General features: G+C 43.1%; 1 protein-coding gene across 10 annotated transcripts in view; it reads left to right on the top strand.

Annotated features, from left to right (window-relative positions):
- Positions 1-25,135, top strand: part of DAB1 (DAB adaptor protein 1) — an 895,228-nt gene that overhangs the window by 611,881 nt on the left and 258,212 nt on the right. The gene's annotated exons all lie outside the window — the stretch shown is intronic.

Below are 25,135 nucleotides of genomic sequence, written 5' to 3'. Positions count from 1 at the left end.
TGCCTTGTCGGTTCCCATTCAGACAAGGTGGGCGGCAGGGGTGTCTCACACCCGAGGGGGGGGGGGAATGAGCTCACTAGTACGTCCTGTACCTTAGAGACATATTGCAAAACAGCCTCAGAGCACAGGCTCTGTTCTTAGGACAAAGACACCATCCAGGAGCTTCTCTGTTGTGACCTTCAAGCAGCAGCCTTCAGCATTGCGACTCGGAAGCCAGCCTTGGGGAAGCTCTCAGTCAGGTCATCCCAGGCCCGGAGGCGATCATCAGATCTGGGAAAGCAGCGAGCTGAAAGTTTAATTTTACACCATCAGTTCTGGGAGAAATCTTGAAACCAGTGCCCAGCTGTTGACATTAAAGGTTGGTATGGACAGAGGGGCTATAAAGTCATATTCTCAGAGAACTGATTGTACATCCACGGATTGATTTCGGCGGGGTTTGGAGATGCTGTCCACGGCAGGCTAGCTAGGGCAGATGGCCCTTGCAGGAGAAAATAGTGGGGAGGCTGGTTCCCTCATGAAAATTTTCCATTGAAAGCCTTGCTACAATGCGCTGGGGATGCTTGCTGGCCCTGAACAAAATAGAGACCATCCATACGAAAGAGAACACAGGGCGCAGACTGCGTGAGTGGCACGCTCAGCTCCGTGACCCAGGCAGTGTTTAATCTCAGGCATTGACACATCGGTATTTTAAGAGTAACATCCTCTGTATAGAAATCCTCAATAGCCTTATGCTTTATGCCCTGGACTCCAGAATGATTACACTATCTCCAGGAACACATGTAAGAAGCCTGGATTGATTACCCAAGGCTTGTTTCCTGCACTTCTGTTTCCCTCTCATTTGACAGGTACCAGTACCCATTTGTTACATTATAATTCTGAGTTTGAATTGGAAAAACAAGCTAAATCAGAGCAGTCTTTCTCGAGTTATAAAACCAACCATGTGAAGATGCTTCGAGTGCCGTTCTGCTTGTACGTAACTAAGAGCCAGCTCCTCGCGGTAATTTTGCAAGTGATTAGCCTGTCGTGCAGACGCCTCCCTTTGGGAATGACAAAGGAACAGTCGGCTGTGTTGCTTTACAGTAGCAGATTACTCAAGAGGATTTCTCTCTCCTCGCCACTTTCTGGAAGTTTCCGGAATGGAGATATTTTAGAGAGGGATGACGCATAATCTTGGAGGAGGTATAGGGCGCTCATAATCATCAGCCCTTACATTTCAGATGTGACCAGCATGCTTTCATGTGTGTGCTGGGGCTGGGGATTTGAGTAGGATGTAGACACAGCCTCTGTATTGGGAATACTCTTTAATTTGTAGTTAATAAACTCCTCTTCATCCAACATTGCTACGTGCCATAAATCCAAGGCTCCCTCCTCTGTGAAGCCTGTCTTGATTTTTCCTGACAGACACAGGTCTTATCTTCTGCTGTAACACATTCGTTAGCATGCTGGACGCTGGTTTATGTGTCCCCACCGCCTCTCCCTGCCGCTACACGTAGCCCTGCATGAGCAGAGAGGCCTTTGCTCTGTCACCTTTGTATCCTTAGTATTGGCTCACAATAATAATAATAGTAAATGCATTATCATCATCTTCATTCTCATTCGTATCATCACTGTGTTCCAGGCTTTGAACTAAGCAGTTTATCTGAATTCTCTAAAATGCTGGTCACTTTAAATAAAATTACTCAGTAAGTAAAGACATGGGTGTTAGACATGGTAAAAAAAAATACAAAGGTGGTGTATGATTGATACTTGGGAAACAATGTACTAAGCAGTGTGGTAACATAGTAGGTACTATTTGTTAGTCCTACTCAGGGCTAGATGCTTTATATACATAACACCATGTCCGCTTCCAGGAAAGAGAAAGCTTACTGGCTTTGGGGCAGCCAGTTTTTAATCTTTAATTCGTTATTAATTTATTTAAGTCTCAATTTTCAATGAAAGTAATAATACCTACTTCAGAGGGTTGTTGTGGGGTTCAGTGAAATGATGAACAGGGTCTAGCGCCTCATAGGTGCTCAATCAATATTTCTTGAATGGTATGTTAAAACTTTGCAAAGTGCTCGGCACATAGTAACTTATTGACAGCTACAGTAATAAAAGCCGTAGCTAGTATTGAGTGTTTACTGTGTGCCAAGTACTTTTCTAAGAGCTTCACATGAGTTTACATATGACCTGATGTCACTGGTTCCACTTGGCGAGTAGAGAAACTGGGATCAGAACGGTGAAATAACTGACCCAAAGTCACGACATTCATGAGTAGTAGGCCATGTTTCAAAGCAAGTCCTTGACCTTGTTTTCTTTCTATAATGTCTCAGTTTCCCTGTCTGCAAAATGCTGAGTCGTAAATCATATTCTACATGTGATCAGCCTTTATCCAGCGAGTGATGCTGAATCTGCCCTGGTTTGAGTGGTGTGGGAGGAAGTTGTTCAGCTGGCCCACGGCAGGCAGCCTCGTGCCTGTTACCTGGGGCCCCCTCTTGGTTGAGGGATGGGACTGGCTGGCCTGTTTCCATCCACAGGCAGTTGCTAACATGTAGTGATCAAATTATTGCTAAAGTAGCTAACCCATGCCTGGGGAGAGAAGACCCAGTCTATTTTTATTCTAACAAATATTCATAACAAAGTGCCTGAGAGCCACAGTATTAATTTCACTCTAAATAGATGATTCTTACTCTGTAGCTTTATTAAATACGTTGGTTCATGCTTTATAACTAGAAGGTAGATTTGGGCAAGTACTCCTAATCGTCACAGCTCCTAATGTAGTGGTAGTGACTGAGTTCATAAAATTATCTTATGCCACATTTTGAGGAATCTTAGAGACCGTCTACTTCAGAGTGGTTTTTGTTCGTTGCGTTTGAAGCAGTGGAAACCTGTTTAGAAACGAGATTTCACATGACAAGTGTAAACAATCACCCCAGGGCCACCCACTCCATACTTTGGAAACTCCAGGTTAGCAGCTTCCATCCTCAAAGTTTATAGTTCAGCTGGTGACAGAGACAGCATCTAGAAGCCAAGTTTTTGGACATTTCTCCCAGTGCTTTTTTTTTTTTTTAAATTCCACTACAATTAATTTATTTACAAGGGAAGTTAATCAAAGGTAGGAAATGTTTAAAGTAGCAACAATTTTAGTAAACAGTGACAGTCTTCACTCTTCTCCGTTTGGGTTCATGAAAAAGATGTTAAACGTGTGTCCTTCGCCCACCTCTGATTCACTGAGGCATGCTGTGCTGCTTTGCCAAATTTTGTACGTTCCAGTGATCCCTTCCCCTTGATGCATTGCCAAAAATAAGGAAACTTGTGCAAAAGCATATGTTGTGGTTTGCCTTTGGTTTGGACACAGATCATCCACGTGTGAAAACAAAATTGGTTGCTCTCTCTTGCTCATGCACAGATTTGCACATCTGTACTGTACTGAGTGGGGGCAATTTTAACTTACACTTTATAGGGCTTGGCAGTTTGACGAAGACACCTAATATCCACTATCTCATGTGAAGATTATGGGAGACAGACCAAGGTAGGCAGAGGTGATGGTTTTATTTATACCCATTTTCTAATTGAGAAAGAAATAAAATTTGGGGCTCCATTTCATAGGATTTGAAACTAGGAATTCAACTCCAGAACTTCTCTTATTTCTTTGCTGACAGCCTCCCCCTCATTTTTAGGTAGAAGTGGAATGTTAGCAGTTTTGGTCATTAGCAAACCAACCGTGGGTCTGTGGGTGGGAATGTGACTCTTTCGGTTGGTGATTGTCTGGAGGCAGTTTCCCTTCGGCAGAGGAGTCGCAGATACTCAGTGTCTGTATTGAATTCTCCTGAGAGACTTGGGGGTTTGTACTGAACACCTTCCACTTGCCCCTCCTTTAATAAAACTTGGCGGTGATGGCAATTGCTCAGGAAGCTTTGTGTGTTGCTAAGTCTCTGTCTTAGAACAGTTTTCTCTCTCCACCCATCTCTCCATTCACCCACTAATTCATGAAACCTTTATTAAGCATCTATTGTGTGCCGGGCACTTTGCTAAGTACTGGAGATGCAAAACCATACCTATCCCCAGGCAGCTCACAGGTAGCTGGAAACAGACATGTAAACAAATAGGTGCCAGTTTAGTCATTCAACAAATGTTTATTGAGCACCCGGCATTTGCCAGGGACTCTTCTAGGTGCCAGGGATACAGTAGTAAATAAGAGTGAGATAGCCCTACATTCACAAAGCTTACATTCTTGCCTTGTTAATCCCCTAGCAGTAAGCTGTGTGGTGAGGAACTAAGGATGGGATTTCTCCGTATCCCTCTTGGAGGCTAATGGACCTTTATAAGCTAGGGCTCCGCGGGATTTACCCCACCCGGCAGCACCAGCATCACTGTGACCGTCTCCGGCGGTGTGCAAGACGAGGTCTCGATTGAATGAGCTCTATTCCCTCCCCATTGAGACAATTATTGCAAATGTATGAAGAGAGATTAGAGAATCCCAGGGTGGGGAGTAGCAACGACTGGCTGCGTATCTCAGAACTGGGGTGTGTTTTGGAGCCAGTTCTAGCACAGAAGTTGGTTTGGGGGAAATATTTAAGAAAAGTACCAGATTGGCTGAGTTGACAAGGAAGACAATACAGTGGAGCCCTAATAAAAGGAGGCTTGGGTTTTCTGTGTTGTTATTTATTCGCTTGCAGTGCATCCCTAGCACTTCGTTCATGCCTCGGTTAGTACACTCATTATAAAAATACCGTAAAATATTGTGTCCATGTCTCTGCAGTTGTAACATAAACTCCCAAAGGCAGGGACTCTGATGAGCTGATCTGTGTGGAGGGCTTCTTTTAAGGTAAGCTCAAGACCAGGGCCACGAGAATCTTTTTGTCCCCATCGGATGCTACGTGTGCCATTCTGTGACACAGCCGGGGGTAAAGTGTCCGGACCTGTCCATCGAGGTGGCCCAACAAGCCCTGAATGAAGGTACTGGCATTGGGATGAGTGTCTCTAAAACCTGGCAGAAACCTGTGACCTTGGACAAAGTGGAACGTCCTAGCAGGACGAGCTACTAAGAAATGGGATGCTGGACCCTGTGAGAATTTGGGTAGCAACTTTCAACCTTCCAGTTCTAAAGGGGGGGCTTCAGGCACTCTCGTGGGATGAGGCAGAGCCCCCAAGCACTGAGTACACATTAAATCTTCTTTAATAAATACCTGTGTGCAGGTCGGTTCCAAAGTAATTACATCATTGTCATGGGGAAGGTCCGACCCAGGCAGCTTATAAAAGATCCATAAATGACTGCAGCGTGCAGCCAGGGTTTGAGGGCTGCCCAGGCAGAACCTTCAGGCAGGGCCAAGCTGCTCGGTTTAGAGAGGAGGGGTCAGGGGGGCCGGGGGGCCACAGGAATGAGGAAGGACTTGGCTCAGCCACTCAGGGAGGGTGAAGCTCTTTGCAACTTAAACACTCTATTTTTTTATTTCCAAATAATGCAGCTTTGAATTTATTCAGCATAATTAAAAAGGTGATTTACTCTGGGATAAATTTCCTTTTCTGTCAGGTATTAGTAGAATGGTAATTTGTAAGATTACTCACTTCCACCCAAAGCTTGCTTTCCAGGCAGGAAGTAATACTTCGCTTCATGTAGAAGTTTTAAAGAGATTAATAAAGGTCTACGTGCTCTTGATTTATTAGCAAACAAGGCATTGAAATTACAAAACTTTTCCCGTTAGGTGGCCTATGTTATAAATGGTTTTGATAAAAATGTTACTCATTCTTAAGACTTTTTTGTTTATACTTTTCTTATTTACTTTCTGCCAAAACATTTAGCCTTGTCATTGCTCATGAAATATCCATTTGTTCATTTATTCAACAGATACTTCCTGTTAAAGCAAAGGTTTTTGCTTGTTGGTTGGTTGGTGTGTTCTAATTTGTCACGAGAGCACTTAGCATATCTGTATCAGCAAATTCAAATTCCAGCAAAGGGACCTGTCTCCCGGGCTGTGCAATCAAGAATTTTCCTGGCTTAAAAAAAAGCAAAGAGCAAAAGGCACATGCTTCTGTGTTCCCTTTGGGATATGCTTCCTGGAGGGGTTAGAAATAAGGCTGGAAGCATTATAACCAATTCTTTAATAATCCTTTAAGTATCTTCCGATATGCGTTTCAGAATGATGCCATAGATATGACATTTTCAGTGGGAAAAACTAAACTTGAATGATAAGAATCTAGTGATTACGTTCTTGAAGCCTGTTCATGCCTCTGCCTGTGGTGAGGAGAGCCACCCTGCCCGCTGCATTCCCTTGGACCAGCATTTGCAAGTGCTGATTTCTTTGCATCCACATTCCTAAAACATTCAGGAGGTAATTTTCAGATGTAGAAACAATAGATAATAGATAATAAAAGTAGAGCATAGGTAATTTGAGAGGAAGATAAACTTAAATAGTTGAGATCTTGTCACCGTTTTGCACTTGTAGCTGCTGTGCATTATTGTCTTTCATCTTCCATTAAATACAGATGCTTTCAACTGGGCCTGGAGGGCCAGGGAGTTGTACCAGGACTGCTTCTGCTTCTGCTACACACATACACACACCCACTTACTTTTTTTCTGTCTTCTGGGAACTTCACATTTGCTTAACTGCTCACTTGGCTTATCAGCCTGGTTACCTGTCGTTGGCCTTTTATCACTGTTGAGCATCATGAAGGGGTCACAGAAGCCGGGTCAGAGGAGGCAGAGGGATGGAGCAAACCTACCAGCGGCTGAGTATGTCAATCAGTGGGCACCTGGATTTATTTTTTTTAAGGTAGCCATGGAAGGGAAGAGAGAGTGTTTTTTGCTTGCAAAGGGGATGAACCAAGAAGGTATATTATATATTCATTGTAAAGGTCACATGTATAAGCAAAAAGATTTCTTGAGGACAGTATCATATTATTACAAGATAATCTACTGTACATTCCGTGTGTGCAGGTGCTCTGAAAGCAAGATGATATTTTTGCCTGGGCTCTTTAGTCTTGATGGGAAAAAACAGGAACTTAGATGCATTTTTTTGAAGGCAGCGCCTGTGAAAACCCTTTTACGGCACTTGTGTGCTGTGGCATGCCGTGCAAAGTCAGCCGGAGGTCATTACCGCTTTTATTAGGTGATTATATTATAAATATGAGTTGGGCCTCAATCATAAGCAGAGCCTTTATGTGTGTTTCTGAACATTCTGGCTCTAAAGTGCTAAAGTCCAAATTGGAATATTGATTGTCTGATGCCTGAGTTACAGGCTTCTCCATACCTTGAATGAGGCCTCAGGGCCCGTGTGTCTTTCTGGAGATAAGTTCTTTTTGTAACTGGGAGAGGGAAGGTCTTAAACAGTGGGCCCCACACAGTGGAAAGCCAAAGGCAGAGGCAGGGCCGTACTCCCCCTGGTGAGGGGGGAGGTATTACACGCAGTATTTTATGGCATGTATAAAGAAATTGTCATCAGTTGTAAATGTGCCCGAATTTCCTCTCGGGCAAGGAAAACATTAAATGCAGTCCTGCAAATGTCTATTATTTCCATGCAAACTCAATTGAATGGTTTTTCTTTGATTCTTTAGTTTTTTTCCTTTCACTTAACCTCAGGCTTCTTTCCTAAATTTCCCAATTCTATAGGTCTCCCTGAGTTTTAAAGTTTAACCCTAATATTTTGAGAACGGTCAAACACACTTGAATCGGGATTTCTCAGTCTCAGGACTGTTAATGTTTTATGCCTGGTGTGTTGGTGGGCTTTTGTCAAACATTGTAGGATGGGTAGCAGCAATCCTGACCTCTACCCTGTAGATGTCAGGGGCACCTTCTCCCACTTGTTATGACAACCCCAAATATCTCCAGATCTTGTCCCCTGGCAGGTAAAAGAGCCCCTAGTTGAGAGTCACTGCCTTAAAGGGGTGTCCAGTCAAGGCTCGTCCACATTCTAAATACAGAATGAAGTGAACCTCAGAGTGTAAAACAAGAGGCAGATGCGAACCTCAGTGTTATAAATACTGTCCATGTACTGACTTCCCTCTAAGGTGTGAGGGGAGGGCAGGGCTGTGAGTTTTCTGTATCCCTATAGCCTGGGGCTGCCAGCCAAGGCATGGGCCCCCAGTAACTGTTTGCTGGATAAGAAAAATCAGTTACTTGCCACTAAATGTATGTTAAGCTTTCATAAGTGTATGTTTTAATGTATATGTATGTGCGTATGTATTGTGGATGTATTTACATATTTCTATAAAAAACTTAACTGAGCATCTTTATTATTATTTTCTACCCCAGTGTCTGAACAATGGGCACAGAGCAGATACTCAGTAGATGTTGGTTGAATGGCTACATGGCATATACAAAGTACGTTAAAATGATTAATTAACAGATCACTCACGATCCCATGCCATTAGAGATGTGTTTTGAGGGTGATCACAAGGAACTGCTGTTGGATGTGGGTATCCACAAATGAGCACCCTGAGAAGCCTGTTTGCTTGGCTTCCTTTGAACTTCGCATCTGATATCCCAGGTGTCCAGGTTCAGGGAGGCCTGTTGGATATTTGTGGGTCCCCACTGGCAGGAAGGAGAATGTCCTGGTTCAGGAGGGAGGCAATATTTTATATTCCCAGGTCATCACAGCTGTGCAGATAGGCGCTTCTTACTCCTGGAGCTCCCTGTGCTGCCCTGCCAGAGCTGTGACCAGCCGGCCTTCCCAGGATGGCTCTATTTTGAAGGCCTGCGTTTAAAGTTATAAAAAAAGTCAGAGGATAGCAGCCTTTCCCAAGATTTATGCTGAAACGGCACAAAAGTTTAGTGTTATTGGAAGGTATCTGAAATCACTTTTTAAACTTGAGATTTAAATTCATTCTCTAGGCTTTGACCACGTACAATGGTGTGAACTTTAAAAAGTCTGTAAAAAACATTTACAAGGTACAGTGGATTTCTAGGTCAAGACTCAAGGCTGGAGCAGGAAAGTGGAATTAAAAAGCCCTTCAGTAAAAATCAGAGAAGTTGGTAGAAATGACCTGATTCAGCCTTCTCAATTTACAGATGAGGAAACTGGAAGTCACTGGGAGATTAAATGATTTGTCCAAGGTCACAGGGTTTTTTAACTTATCTTTTAGATCTCTCTGTCCCTTCCTCTCTCTCTCTCCTTCCCTCTCTCTTCTCCACCCCATCACCAATAAAATTAGAACCAGATTCACATATACATATAAACAGTGGTTTTCCTAGATTTCCAAAAGATAGGGTAACTTAAGAAATAGTTAAGTGTGCCCTGGCCTGTGTGGTTTAGTAAGTTGAGTGTTACCCCATACACCAAAAGGTCGCTGGTTCGATTGGGGGCTTGATCCCTGTTGGGGGCCGTGCAGGAGGCAACCGATTGATGTTTCTCTCACATCGATGTTTCTCTCTCCCTCTCCCTCCTCTCTCTCTAAAATCAATAAAAAACATATATAAAAACAGAAATAGTCAAGTGCAACTATTTTTTAAAATTATGAGTAACCAGAAATCCAGAGATGGAGAATTATGCTGTTGGGGGAGGGGGCAGCCAGTGACTAGTGAAGCTGCAACTGGAACCCAGGCGTCCTCTCTGTTCAGCCTTTCACTAAAGCATGCAACTTCCTTATCATTCTATTTTGCATTTTCCTTTTGGGAATCATTCATTTATTCATTAGCTAATAGTTCCTGAGCACCTGCTTTCTATTGGGTAACAAGACCCAGCAGTCGGCAGGGCATAATCTCTGCTCTCAGGAGCTCAAATTTTGGCAAGGAAACTGAAACAAGCAGAGGACGCCTGCTAAGCATAGTGTTAGACATGAGAGGACAGTGTTACGGGGCTGTGAGTGGGGGCTGCCGGTGAAGGTCCCTGTTGGAGGTGACTCCGGGAACGTGATGTGGTGGCAGGCGGAGTGTTGCTCATCACAGTGGCCGAGAGGAAATGCTGAGCCAGGCAGAAAGCCTGGAGGGAGTTAGAGAGCACCATGGAAGATCACAGGTCCGGATTCAACCAGGCTCCGCGACTTCTCAGCTGGATGGCCGTGGTTCATTCACTCAGTGTTCTGGTCTTCCTTGGGTAGAATGAGGTAGATCATTATAGTAACACTTTCATTATATTCACATATATCCTCTCCTGAGCGCTAGGTCTCCAGTTCTGTGTTCAGTGCTTGGACATTCATCGTGACCACATGAGTTTCCTCCGTGTCCCAGAGAGGGAGGCTTCCTGTGGGTTCAGAGCAGAACCTTGATTTCATCCCAGGTCTGAATCCAGAGCCCAAGCCTGCATCCTGTGCTGCCTCTGGGAGGGCAGGGCCATTCTGAGTATTCGGTGGGCTGATGTCATTACAGGGAAGTAGACACGATATGAATGGTAATTGTTCTATAGAATACAATTTCCTTTGTGTCTACTTTGTAGGCCTGGGGATATATATGTACATCACTCATATTTCTTAACCACTAATGTTCTGTTCATGGTGGGTGGGTAAAATATGAAAAAGGAAAATGTTTATTAAGAATATCAAGTGCTTGGGCTTGTCAGAGGGAAAATATATTTTTTTCTTTAATTTTTTTTCTTACATAATGCCTTGAATTTGTATCCCCTTGAGACTACGTGAGCACCAACCCAGAGATAGAGGGTTGGATCTTCTTCCTGTCCCCCCCCCTTCCCATGGCTTGTTGGGTTTTTACTCCCATTGACTAAGCTCTTGCTCTGTGCTAGCCATTGTGATAAATCCTCACAGCCTTTATAACAGGAATGAGAGCATCAAGGCCTGGAGAGGTTGCCTGACCTGCTGCTAGCAAGTGGAGGAGGCAGGGTGCAAGGCTGGATCTGTCTAGCTTCAACATCCAAGCTTTAACCACTAAGCAATATTGCCCGTCCGCTCGATTTGAGTTCATTCTTTTGGGCATTTTCTGGCCTCGCAAGGAGCAAATGAAATGTTTACTCTTCTTTTAGAGCCCTAAGCTACATCCTTTCAATCCCCTTTCACCTATTCCCCATCTGTGTGACCTTTTTCTAAGTATGTTTCTAGTGTAAGCCTTTTACTGGTTCCAGGGGGTCGGACGTAAAAATACCTCTTGGGTAAGTTCACCCATGTTCAGCGAGAGGGCAAGTGCATGGCATGATGCTAGACTTGAACTTACCTGGTTTCTGTAGAGCTGCCACTCGGGACATTTGCTGTGCTGACTTGATTCTCTCTGCAGTCGGCTGAGGTAGACGTTACCGGTGCCATTTTACAGTGGAGGAAATGGGAACAAGCTCTTGAAATCACTGGTGCCCAACCTCAGTTAAGTCTCTGAAAATATATGTTGCTCAGGGTCCCAAATATGTCGGGCAGTCTGATTGGAACTGTCTTTCAGACTCCAAGCCTCTTGCCTTTTTCAAGAGTATCACTTTGAGTGACCTTTCTGGTCATTTTGTATTCCTTGGCTTCATTCTGTCCATCTCGTCTAAGAGATGTTCTGGATAACATTGGGGTTGAAAACACAGGTGGCCAACAGCCTGGACCCCAACTCTGTCACTCCCCAGGTGTGTAATGTTGGGCAAGTGCCATAATCATTTTGAACCTCAGTTTCCTGTCTTTGAGGTGAGGATAATAATACCAACCTTTTGCTATTATTGTAAAATTAAATGAGTTAATATATGTAGGTAGAATGCTTAGAACCATATCTGACATCTGCTAAGTTCATATGTATTAACTGCTATAATTATGAACTATTATTATTTACTTTTTAAACACTTAATAAGCTATTACCACGTGCCACACACCGTGCTAGGTAATGGGATGGGCTCCCTGTGTCCCTTTCAGCTCCGACGTTGACTGATGGATGTAAACACCCAAGCTCTCCATCACTGGGCGAAGAAGCACTGTGTGGTTAGCTTCAAGGGACTCTCAGGCTCTGCTTACAGATCGTTATGTGTGAAATGAAAAATGCATTTAGCTTTTACTTTCTTTTACCCATCTTGTTCACGTAGGTGGATTGTATTTTACTACCTAATTAAGAGTAATGGGGAAAAATGGAAGGAAGCACATTTGTAGCTTATGTGTGGGTTGAAATGTCCTGAGATGGGAAACAAACTCATAAACAGGAAAGACAATAGCACTGTTTAAATTTAGAAAACCCATGGATATTAGAAAATGCAGTCATGCCATTTTGCTATTTGGGGCTGAAAGAAGGAAGGCATGAACATATTTGCACATATTTGCACATACTGTCCTTGGAGAAAATTGGTCCTTCAAAGAGCAAGACACATTTGGAGATGAAAATGATATTCAGACTACCTTATTAACATAGTCCTATCTTTCTCTACATCTTTCCAGTGCTGCTTGTATTGGAAATAAAGTTCCTGACGTCATGCAAACCAGATCAAAGGGGATAAACTGGAGGAGCTTAGTATATCCCCTGTCTTTTGGAACTAGCACGTAAAAGCTGGTTTCTCCTTGCGTGCAGTTTACAGGATTTAGCCAGGCATGCTGGAAGGAGTCTGGACTTTAGGGTCGGACTGTTGACTCCTGCCTTTAAATTATAAATTCCTGGGCAACCTTGAGCAAGACACAGCATTTTTCTGAGACTCTCCTTTTTTTAATTTTTAAAATTAATTAATTAATTTTAATCCTTACCCGAAGATATTTTTTCTATTGCTTTTCAGAGAGAGAGTAGAAGGGAGAGAGAGAGAGAAACATCAATGTGAGAGAGACCCATCGATTGGTTGCCTCCTTGCATGTGCCCTGACTGGGCCAGGGATCCAGCCTGCAACCAAGGTAGGTGCCCTTGGCTGGAATTGAACCTGGGACCCTTCAGTACGTGGGCCAATGCTCTAACCACTGAGCAAACCGGCCGGGGCTCTTTCCTTCTTGGTAGCATGGGGGAAGTAATTATAGTTGCCCTGCCTACCCAAAGCCTGATACACTGGGGTGGAAAGTACAGGGCTTTGCAAACAGAGACCCCATTGGACTTGTGGCCCCTCCCCTTTATTGAACTGCTCAGAATCTAAGTTTCCTCATCTGTAAAATAAAACCAAGCTGTTCTGGGGTTTAATGGTATATTGTGTATTTGGTTGTAATGTAGTAGTCCTTTATAATTGAAATGTTAGAACCCTTTAGACCTTTTCTTATTGTGAAATACAGAACATGTACAAAAGAATCCATGATCACATATGTGGGCAATTAATGAACAATAATAAAATTAAAATAAAAACCCAATTACCCACTCCTCAGGCCACGAAGTAGAATGTCATGAGTCTCTGGAAGCTTCCTAAGGGCTCCTCCTTGATAGCACCCCCCTTTCTCTTCCCCAGGTAACTTTTAGCCTGAATTTCATGTTGCTTGTTTTCTTGATGTCTTTCCATAGCTCTCCCTAAACAATTTATTATTTAATTTTATTCTGCCTGTTTTTGAACTTTATGATTATATTGTGAAATAGTCTTACGACTTTGTTTTTCACTATATTTCCAAGATTTCTTGACATTGATGCATGTAGATACAGTTCATTACTTTTTACTGTTGTATAGTATTCTGTTCTAAGAGTATCCCTTTATCGATCTCTTCTAGTAATGGAAGGCATTTGTCTAGTTTCTGCTATTTTGCTGCTATGAAATGTGTTGCTGTAATTACTTCTGTCTCTTTGGTTCTTAAGCTGAAAAAGTCTTTCGAGAATGTTTGGTCTGACATCTTGCCTCTGCCTAGTTGTTTTCCTTATCTAAGAGATCAAGGTGATTCCCAAGATTTCTCAGCTAATAAATGGCAGTTTGGGGCCAATAACCCAGGCCTCTTGTCCCAGTTGGGCTCAATGTTGTGACCAGACCATGTCTGATAGTTGGCCTTTTTATTTTAAACTGTTCCCCATGCTACTGATATTATAAGGTGGAACTTTTATTTGGGCTAGCTCTTCAGTACTCTCCTAGGAATATGCTTGACATTTGCTGTGGAGTTGACATATTCCCCATCCTCAGTGGGGGCACTGCTGGCTTCTCTTGGGTCCTGTTCCATTAATGCTGGCCCTGGACACACCCCATGGCTATAGGCCTGTAGCTAAGCTTCTACAGTTTGCAGCAAGAGCCCCCGAGACATGTTTCAATCAGGGAAGGAATCAACATAGACCCAAGGTGGCCAGGGGGAAAAACTGCTGAGGAAAGAGGATCTGAATCCTTACAAGGCACTTTCTTAGGAAATGTCCCTTTACTATAAATAGGAATGGATATTCAGTTTTAAGCCTTCTCAAAAAAACAACAACTCTCTGGGACTGAAATTAGACTTGAGGCTGATGGAATGAATGTAGGATGGGTGTTTCTGTGCCATGCTGAGAAACGTCTGAAAGTCTTGAGCAGCTGGGGCGGTGGAACAGCTGAGCCACAAACAAATACCAGCTGATTTTAGCACTTCTTATTCTAGATGCCCTGGTTTGTTAGCTCCAGCATTTGGCCCACTTGTAACTTCTCTTCTTGAAGCCTCTCAGCGTTTCATCTCACCCTGCCTCCGAGGAGCTGTGCAACCTTGGGCAAGTTATTCCTCTTTCTGGGCTTTAGGATCCTGCATCCCAACATAGGAATAGTAGTTACTATTTATTCAGAGCTTCTAATGTGCAGGCACTGTGCCAGGCACTTTTCATGCGTCACCTCTTTTAGTTTTCACAACACCATGAGATAAGAACTGTCATCACCCCATCGTATAATGAGGAAATGGAGCACAGAAAATTGAGGCACAGTTGACCCACCGATCCCTATTGAATAGGGGATTAGGAAACTTGCTCTGAGAAGGATAGGTTTAGGCCTTTGTCATTCATCCTCTGAATTGGAAACTATTGCATTTTATAGGTGTCCCCCTTCCCACATGTCCCTTTCACCACTGACACCTGGCCATCACATCATCTATGGGCTGTGGAACTGCAGAGGAAAGTGGGACTAAGATTCTGAATTCTTGATGTGCATTTTTCTGGAGTGTCCAAAGTTTCTGTCACTCTCGAAGGGGTCTGTCACCCCTAAAAGTTTAAGAACCACGTAATGACTTTGATGTTAAAGTGACAAAAATAACAAACAATGCAACCAACCTTTTTAAGACATGGAAATAGATCTGTTTTGTTTATGAGTGGATAAACTTTCAAAGGCTTATATTGATTGCTTTTTAATGATCCCACCCAACATTTTGGAGTTGAGAAATTACAATGGAAATTCTTTGTAAGGACTTTACCTAAGAAACAAAAATGGTAACCATCTATTGAGTTATACTTTACTTAGTCCAAATATTTCACCACTGTGTCTTTTCGCTGAAAAGTTTCAAAGGAATTGAAAACAACTTTTCTTATTACTTATTGAAATATGTTGACAGAAGCTCTAACAGTGAAAGGTAAAGGATTGTGTATATGTGTGTTTCTATGTTCGTGTGCATATGCATACATGTATTTTGGGCCGGTCATCCGTTCATAGTTACTCATAAAAAGAAAATTTGGTGTTTTGTAATTGGTGGCATTGCAAAAGTATAGGAGTAATCTCCTCAGTAAATCGTAACAGGTGTTAGTTATTGAAGAGTAAAAATAATAGTAACAGTGATTTACATTTATTGAGTGCATTTTGTGTTAGGCTCCCTTTGAAGGACTCCCCATGGATTAACTAATGTGATTATCACAGCTTCTGTTTGAAGTAGATGCAGAGCTAACTATCCACTTAACAGATGAGAAAATTGAGGTACAGAGAGCTTAAGGACTTGCCCAAGGTATGAGAGATAAGCTAGAATATGTCCAATTAATTCTGATGGCAGGTATTTCATAGGGAACAAATGAATATATTCATGCTTTGACATGACCTTCATTATAATTGCTTAACTCTGAGACTTCTGTCTCTTCCCGTAAGGTCCAAGGTGAAGGAATCAAACATTAATTAAATGCCTAATATGGGACAAATGTCTTTACATATGTTATTGGTTCTTCAATACTATCCCATGCATGCATTTATCACGCCACTTTTCCGATTGTTGTATCATTAGCTGTTGGACTTCTTAGCCGGTGATCTACTCATTCATCTGCGTATCGGTGAACTTTTGCTGTAGCAAGAAGCCACCCTCAAATTTCAGTAGTTATTCGGGGGTGCTGCAGGCCCACTCAGCTCTGTTCCAAGAGTCTCTTCATTCCAGGGACCGAGGCTCTGCGAGGAGTTCCACCTGGGCCCGTGGCCCTCACAGCAGAGGGCAGCTATGTCAGAGTCTGGGCATTTCCAGTTTCTGTGAGGCTCTGGTGACATTATGGCCACTCATCCCATTGGCTGAACCTGACTGTGGGGCTGAGGGGGTGGGACTCTCCGCATACCTTGAGGTGCTGGCCGTCACATGCCAAAAGGCATGGCTGGGCGAGCCCCTCTGGGAAGGACTGGGATAGCTGGGAACATAATACCGTCCACTACCATCTGCGTGTTGCTAAAACTTCATTTTTATTCAAGAGAAAACCGAAGCCTGGAGATGTTACGTACATATGGGATCACATAATTATATGGCTTCAGCTAGCTTTTCTGATTCCATATACATGCTCTTTTTCCATCTGGTTTCCGACTTCATCTTTTTCTGCCCTGAAACATATACTCTGTTCTTGGGACACACTGGATTTTATGTAATTTACCAAAGTGATTCATGCATTCCTGACGTCGTATATGATGTGATTGCGTTTTCCTCTCACTATGCTGCTAAACACTCATTTTACCCCCTGGAAACTCGGGTCTCCTGCAGGCATATTTGTTTCTCCTAGGCAGGGCTGGGAGCCCTCCCTCGCTGCTCCATGGGGTTCTCTGTTGCCTCACAGTGCTTAGCCCTCTGGATTTTAGTTGTGTGTGGACTTCTCTCTTCCCCTAACTAGGCTTAGAGTTTCTGGAAGGCAGAGGGAGCTGGGCTGCTTTTCACCCAGGGTTCCCTGCAGTGGTACAGAGAAGGTACTGTAAATGTGCATTGAAATAATGAATAAATGAAGTTTTCCTACCAAAGAGTGACACTTGTCATTGTGGGGCCAGTAATCTTGCCTTTCATGTACATGTCAGGCCGGTTGGATTGAAATCATTCCAGAACAAAGGACCCGGGAAATCAGTCCACTATCATGACTTACATGTGTCCTGTCTGCAGATTGTTCTTTCTCTGAAAACTCAGCAATTTTTACACAATGTGTTTCCAAAGTGATTTTTATCCCTCCATTTTCTGGTGTAAAATAGGCTTCAATTATTCTCTTTAATTAAGTGGTTTTATTTTATTAATTGTTCCTAACTTACAGAATACCCCTGAGACCCTTTACATGTTTCCAAATGAAGCTGGGAAGAAAAGGCATTAATTATACACACAAACTCCTTTTGGCGAATTAAGCATGACGCACAGTGAACATGAAGTGGCTCGCCCTCCTGTGCTATCAATCTTGTCATTAGTGATGGCTTGTATTAGTAGTATTGACATGGGCTTATCCAAATTGGATTCTGCAAAGAGTCATTTTAATTTTGCACAAATGTAAGAAGACAAAGTAGTTTGACATGGTTTTTTTTTGAATTGAATTTATTGGGGTGACACTGGTTCACAAAACCATACAGGCTTCAAGTGTCCAACTCAACAAAACATCATCTGCACACTACATCGTGTGCCCATCCCCCAAAGCAAAGTCTCTTTCTGTTCCCATTTACTCCCCCTTTGCCTGACTCTGTCTAGCCCCAACTCCTTTCCCTCTGGTTGTAACCACATTGTTGTCTGTGATGTGTGTGTGTGTGTGTAGTTTGTTTTTTTGCTTAATCCCTTCACCTTTCTTTATCCAGCCCTAACTTCCCTCCCCCCTGACAGCTGTCAATCTGTTCCATGCATCCATGCTTCTGTTTCTGTTTTGTTTGTCAGTTTGTTTTGTTCATTAGAGTCCACATATAAGTGAGATCATATGGTGTTTGTTTTTCTCTTACTTGCTCATTTCACTTAGCATAATACCCTCCAGGTCCATCCATGCTGTTGCAAATGGTAATATTTTCTTCCTTTTTATGGCCACATAGTATTCCATTGTGTAAATGTACCACAGCTTTTTTCCACTCATCTACCAATGGGCACTTGGGCTGTTTCCAGATCTTGGCTATTGCTCCAAATAATGCTCCAATGAACATAGGGATGCATATATTCTTTCGAATCAGTGTTTCCAGTTTCTTCTGATATGTTCCCAGAAGTGGGATCACTGGAGCAAAAGGCAGTTCCATTTTTTAATTTTTTGAGGAAACTCCATACTATTTTCCACAATGGATGAACTAGTGTGTATTCCCACCAACAGTGCATGAGATCTCCCCTTTCTCCACATTTTTGCCAGCACCTGTTGTTTGTTGATTTATGGTGATAGCCATTTTGGGACTTGTGAGGTGATATCTCATTGTGGTTTTAGTTGACATGCTTTTTTTAACCCTCTCTTTTGCTGAGTGACTCTAGCTTTTCTTTTTGTAATTCCAACTTAGCATTTTACGGTGCTCTAAGATTTGAACACCAGATGTTACCTTAACAAGCCACAGAACAACCCTAAGACATAGGTGAGTTTCACAGGTAAAGAAATTGAGACTCTGCAGCTAAAGGTAATGCCTCAAATCATATAAACAGAAAGGGGCAGAGCCTTTTGAGTTATTAGTATGTGTGTGTGTGTGTGTGTGTATATATATATATATATATATATATATATATGGTGTCCCTCAAAATGTATATACACTTTGAATAATTATTAATTCCAATGGGTTAAATTGAAAAGAAAGAACCATCAATTGAACTCTCAGCTGTTAGTAGTGTATACATTTTTTTGGGACACCCTGTGTATATTTTTTTAATGTTTCTTTGAGCAGGGATAGGGGTGGAGTTGTACCTAAGCCTCTTTCCTATCATTTTTAGTGGGCAACTAAAAGGATATTTGGATGTGTTTGTTACACTGTAAATTCAATAAGCATTTTTGGGTACCTGATATGTTCTAAAGTGTATTGATGAGAAAATACAACACTTTTCAGGCGTGTACTCTGTGCCAGGCATTGTTCTAAGTGCTTCACAGAAATGACTCAGTGAATCCAGGCAGTGACCCTGTGACATAGGGCCCTGTTGTTCCCAATGTGCAGTTGAGGCACAGGGAGACTGTTACTCCCTTAAAGTCACACAGCCAGCCAGTGGCAGAGTTGGGATACACACCCAAAAGCTGGGCCCCAGCTCACAGGCTCTTCCCCAGTGGTGATGCTCTTCTGTTCATGTGCATGTGGTCTCCTGTGGGAGGCGGGCGGAATTGCAAAGCAATATTGTGAATTGCTGTGGTAGCTATATGATGATCTCATGGAAGAAGTTCCTTCGTCCCCCTGGGAAGTATGGGTACATGGCTCTAGGGCCCACATTGGCCACAGCTGAGCATTGGTCTTATAAACTGCTTTGTTTTAAAGCACATTGCATTTCTAAGACATCTTTCTCTCTGAAAGGAGTGTACAGGGTGAGGCAAAGGTAGGTTTACAATTGTGAGTATGCAGAACACAGAGTTTATTCTTGTATTATTATTTATTCAGTATTCTATTATTTTCCATACAAACAGCTGTCAACCTATTTTTGCCCCACCCCTCTTTTGTGATGCCTAGAACCCTCTAGGGAAATTACTCATCTTGATACCTGAAAAGAGAATCACTTGGGCTAATGGTTCTGATTTCTCATGAAACAGAAGCCATTCATTGAACCCCTGGTGTGTGCTGGATGAGTGAGACCAGGTCCTGGTCTTCAAGAGCTTTTTTATACAATATCTACAAAGACGGAACACAATAGTTGACATTTATTGAGGACTTACTAAAAGTCAGTTACTGTTGGAAGTTTTTCATACAACTTTTTATTGTAACTACTTTTAATGTAGGTGTTTCACCTGCATTCTGCAGGCCAGTGAGACTGAGCAAGTTTAAGTGATGTGTCCACTTTAAAGGCAAAGTTTTTTGTTTAAAATGCTGAGATGATTGAGTTTTACTGTCTTTGAAAAGACCATGTTATTCAACAATATTCATGGAAAATCTGCTATGTGCTAAATGCTGTTCTAGGCCTGAAAGACACAGCTTTGGACAAAACTCAAATCCCTGCTCTCAAAACTGAACTTAACCCTAACGAGTTTGGCTCAGTGGTTAGAGTGTTGGCTAGAGGACTTGGGTCTCGGGTTTGATCCAATTCCAGTCAAAGGCACATACCTCGCTTGCAGAATCGATCTCCAGCCCTGTCGGGGTGCATACGGGAGGCAACTAATCAATGTGTCTCTCTCACATCGATGTTTCTCTCTCTTTCCTTCCCTTCCACTTTCTCTGAAAAGCAAGGGAAAAAATATTCTCGGGTGAGGATTTAAAATAACAAAACGAAAACCGAACTTACATTCCAGTGGAGGCAGATCAATGATAAAGAAAATTAATAAGTAAATCTTGTTAACTTAAAAAATAAAAAGCCTTTCAAAGGGAGAGGCAACAAGCATTTATTTGAGATCAAAAAAAGAATAGCTATTCAGGAAGCACTGATTCAGGCAGAAGCCCAAATAGTGTTCTGATTAGTAGACAAAGGCAAGGTTTAAGGGAAACAATTACATCTATAGAAAGAAGGCATTTCTATTGCTGCAGATAAGCTAACAAAGTGATGTCAATTCTAAACAGTGTTTTTAATTTTCAGGCCCATAGCCATCAGTCTGGTAGGCACGGCATCTGCTTTCTTGTTATCCTTACAAACAGTTCTTTGGACACAATGTTGCTTTAGGCCCAGTCCAAAGGTTAATTTGCCCGGTTTTAAACAGTATTCTAGATCCAAAGGATACAGCAGTTGACAAAACTCAAATGCTTGCTCTCAAAATGGAACTTACATTTCCGTGGAGGCAGATAGGTGATAAATAAAATTAATAAGTTTTGAGGTATAAGACGTGCAAGACAGTTGCTCTGGCATAGCAGCTCTGGCTCCATTTTTTTTTTTTTTTTAAATATCTTTATTGATTTCAGAGAGAGGAAGGGAGAGGGAGAGAGAGAGATAGAAACATCAATGATGAGAGTCCTCATTGATCGGCTGCCTCCTGCATGCCCCCAACTGGGGATCGAGCCCGCAACCCGGGCATGTGCCCTGACCGGGAATCGAACCATGATCCCCTGGATCCCAGGTCGATGCTCAACCACTGAGCCACGGCCAGCCGGGCGCTCTGGCTCCATTTGAAAGTGGCTCCGTGTGTATGATATTTTACAATCTGGCACTACAAGGCTACAAGGTGATAAGTGCAGTGGAGGTAAATAAAGTAGGGAAGGGGGATAGCTAGTAAGTTAGGTTGCAGTTTTAAATAGTGTGCTCAGAGACGACTGTGTGCATGTACGTGTGTGCGTGTTTACTGAGGTTTAATTAAAAATCTAGTCACCACCACTTCTGCTTAGGGCCTATTATTTCTCTCCATTGCCTTCATAAAATCCTGCGTACAAAGCTTTTCATAGTAGGGGCTTGTCTACCCCTCCAGACTCATTTCGTGTCACTCCCCTATAAATTGTTCCTACTTTACCTTTCCTTGAAAATACCATAGCCTTGGTCTTTATGTCACTGCGTGTGCTATTTCCTCTGCTGGCAACACATTCCCACCTCCTCCGGACCCTTCCCTTCCGCTGTGTTCCATAGCGCTGCGGTGTCCCTCCTCACTGTGCTGGGCTGCCTAGATGAGGGGGGGGTCTGCCTTCCAGGAGGCCCAAGTCTTCCATTAGGAAATGCTTTTCCTTTGTCAGTGCTTAATGAGTGTAGGAGGCGAGCACAGTGATACGTAGGTAAGAAAGAAGAAGGGAAAAGCAGGAAGACAAGCCAGAAAGGAAAGGGGGTTAAAGGGGGAAGGAAGTTAGGAAGGAGAGGAGGAAGGGAGAAAGGAAGGACTGGAAGAGGGAAAAGACAGGGGAAGGGGAGGAGGGAGAAGGGGGGGAGGAGGGAGGAGGGGGGAGGAGGGAGGAGGGGGGAGGGGGGAGGAGGGGGAAGGGGAGAAGGGGGGAAAGGGGGGAAAGGGAAGGGGGAGGGGGAGAGGAGGGAAGAAGGAGGAGAAGGGGAGGGGGAGGGGAGGGGGAGGGGAGGGGGAAGAGGGGGAAGGGAGGACGAAAGAAACAACTCAGAGTATTTTGATCAGGCGTGACCAGATCAGAATTGTACTTGAGGAACGTTAATCTGGACACCACGGGGAGGAAGTTCTTTAGTCTGGGCCTGCGCCAGCCTCATGTAACAGATCTTTGCAGTTTCATTCTTCAGGCTGGGAAGACACTGAGTTTCCTGGCCCCTAGGACTTAACTCAGCTAATAGAAGGGGAAGGCTGGGCTGATGGGGGAATGAGCCTCCGCTAACTTCTCCCCCGCACCTCCCCCACCTCCCGGAGCAGGATGCACCCTGGAATCCTGATTGAAAATTCTAATCACAGCTTTGCTGTCCTCAGACCCCACCGCTGACAGTCCTTCCACTCTTTCTCATGCCTGCTGCCGAGCCCTGGTTCTGGTGGCTCGTATGCATGAGTCTATCATTAGCAGACAAAGCATGATGGATTGGCCAGGGTTCCCTCCATCCTTGGAACCTGGGAAATGCTGCTTTTTTCAGACTCTCAGGGCCCGTGTGGGACGGCGTCATGAGTGAAAGAAGAAAGTAATACGATATTGGCTGTGCCTGTGTGCTGCCAGGATTTAGAAGGAGAGTGATGCATTAGGGGAATGTAAGGATATAGCTAGCATCTTGGCCCCCACCCCCCACCCCCACCAGCTGATGCGGAAAATCAAGGATCACAATCACTGCCCCAGTGGAGTCTGGCAATTTCCTTGAAAACATCAACCCTTTCAAAATCAAATAGTAAACACTTTCTAAAACTAAATCTCAAAAACAAAAAAGAAAAAAAAAAAATCAACCCATGTAAAGTCTTCAGGTTTTTTAAATGATCTAAGATCCAGAAGGATTAGGATTGACAGATTTGCTTCTTGGTACTGGGGTCACAATGGTCCTCAAATCCGTGGTCTCTTTGGATATGATGCTGTGAATGTCAGCCCAATACTAGTTTATTTTATTTTTAATTTGATTCTAGGACCCTGAGTCTGTATGTAATGTTTCAGTGAGCAGAACAGTTATGCTTGGCTCCAGTGAAAGATTGATAGGGGCGATTTTTCAGATGCGGAATCAAAACAGAGTGAAAAAAAAGGCACGTTTAAATAAAATGCAGTACTTGCAGGCATCATGTGGTCTCATAATAAATGAATTCGTGGCACAAAGTTGACATATTTTGAAGGAGCATTTCTTTTAAAAATTTGAGGTGATTCATTTTTATGATTAACTGCAGTAAAAACAATTACTAGAGAATTTTTAAGTGGAAGGAAAAGAAGCTTTGAGGTGTTTATAGATAACATTCGATTGCCTTCATTTTTTTAATACTTTGCCTCATGTGAGCTCAGAAGTTGTGTGTCTATGGAGTTTGGCTGAAGGCCCTGGGGCTCTGGGGGTGCTCATTCATCCCAGGCCTCCTCTGTTATTTGCAGTTTGGGAGGGGTAAGAGCAGGGAGCTGTAGCAGAAGCAGCGGTGAGAGGCCTGCTGGCTTTGGACTCAGCCAGACCTGCGTGTGAACCACTATGTGATTGTGGGAAGGTGAGCAAACCTCCCAGTGTCTCCCTTTGTGTTCCTTAAAATTGGGACAGAATGATAGAGCAGGGACTGCTGAGCATCCAGCATAGGGCCTTGCACATACTCTGTAAAGGGTAAAATAAGCAACAAATAGTAGTCATTTCATCAACATGGATGGGCATTTACTCTGTCGTCTGTTGGGAGCTCTGTACTTGATGTTCTACAGAGGATGGTCACAGATCTTCAGGATCTTGTCATCCAGAGAGGAGATGGGTGGACTAACAAGGGATGGAAACCATGGGCAGATGAGGACTGGACTGAGAGTATCGTCTCAACCTTGCGATCAAGACTAGTGCGGTGCCTGGTTCACGTGGAGCACTCAGAAAGTATCTGCTGAATAAAATGAGTCGAAAGGGGAGGAATAGGTGGTGGGGGTAGAATTACAAGAAGCCTATGTATTAGGCAGGGTTCTCCAGAGAAACAGAACCAGTAGGATGTGTGTATCTAGGAAGAGGATTATTATAAGGAATTGACTTGTACAATTACAGAGTCTGGCAAGTCCAAAATCTGCAGTGTGGGCTGGCAGGCTAAGACCAGGAGTGCAAATGAAGTCTTGAAGGCTGTCTGCTGGAGAACTCTTTCTTGCTTGGAGAGGCTGATCCTTTTGGTTCTAACTAGGCCTTTGACTGATTGGATGAGACCCGCCCACATTCTGGAAGGGTCGTCTCACTGAAATCATCGAAAACCACCTTCCAAGTTGACATAAAATTAGTCATTACACCCTGGAAGTAATGAATTCTAAACAGATGCCTTAACAAAAGCTCTAAATTACCAGGATATCTGAGTTTAAATCTTATACTTTCAGTCTCTATCTGTGTTATCATTGGGCAGATCATTGAATTTCTGTGCCTTGGTTTCTTTGGCTATAAAATGGAGGTGATAATAGTGCCACTCCACAGAGTGGTTGTGACATTTAAGCGAGACAGTGCAAGTTTTTATCGCGAGCACTTCCTAAAACAGAGTCGCTATGAGTGGAAGTATTAGAAATAGTTAAACATCTAAGCGTAGGCATACCCAATTCAAAGCTAAAACTCTTCTTATGTTTTAAAAACATATTTTAGGCAAAAGTATTTTTAGATTATGTTAACACAGTTTCATGTTGCTATGTAAGTATTGTTTGTCATCTACTGTGCTTAAGTACTGTATATGCATTTTAGGATTTAATCTTTATGGAAAACATGGCATTAAATACATTATTGTGTCTATTTTCTGATGAATTGAGGCGTGGAGGGGTTGAATGATGTCCTCCACACCATACGGGGACTCAGTGGCAGAACGTGGCCTCCAGCAGAATTCTGACTCTTCTTATCTGGTTCCTTTTCCATGTCATCCTGCCTGTGTGCTGTTGGATGGGACAAGGTCAGCCAGGTCTGAGTTTGCTGCCTCTTTGCATTTGGAAATACAGTTATTTTGGGGACTCCAATCTGATAGTTTGCTTTTCATGTAAAGAGATTGTAGCTACGCACATTTTACATTTCCTTTTAATTCTTTCTCTACTTTGCTTCATGTCCTTTTTGACTATAGCCAGGCCCCCTAGAAAAATGACAGGTGCAAAACATGCCACCTTTTACGTGCTAG

The sequence above is a fragment of the Miniopterus schreibersii genome (genome assembly GCF_964146895.1).
Source record: "Miniopterus schreibersii genome assembly, chromosome: 8".
NCBI lineage: Eukaryota > Metazoa > Chordata > Mammalia > Chiroptera > Miniopteridae > Miniopterus > Miniopterus schreibersii.
Note: the sequence above shows the minus strand (reverse complement) of the source record. Positions and strands in the feature narration are given on the sequence as shown.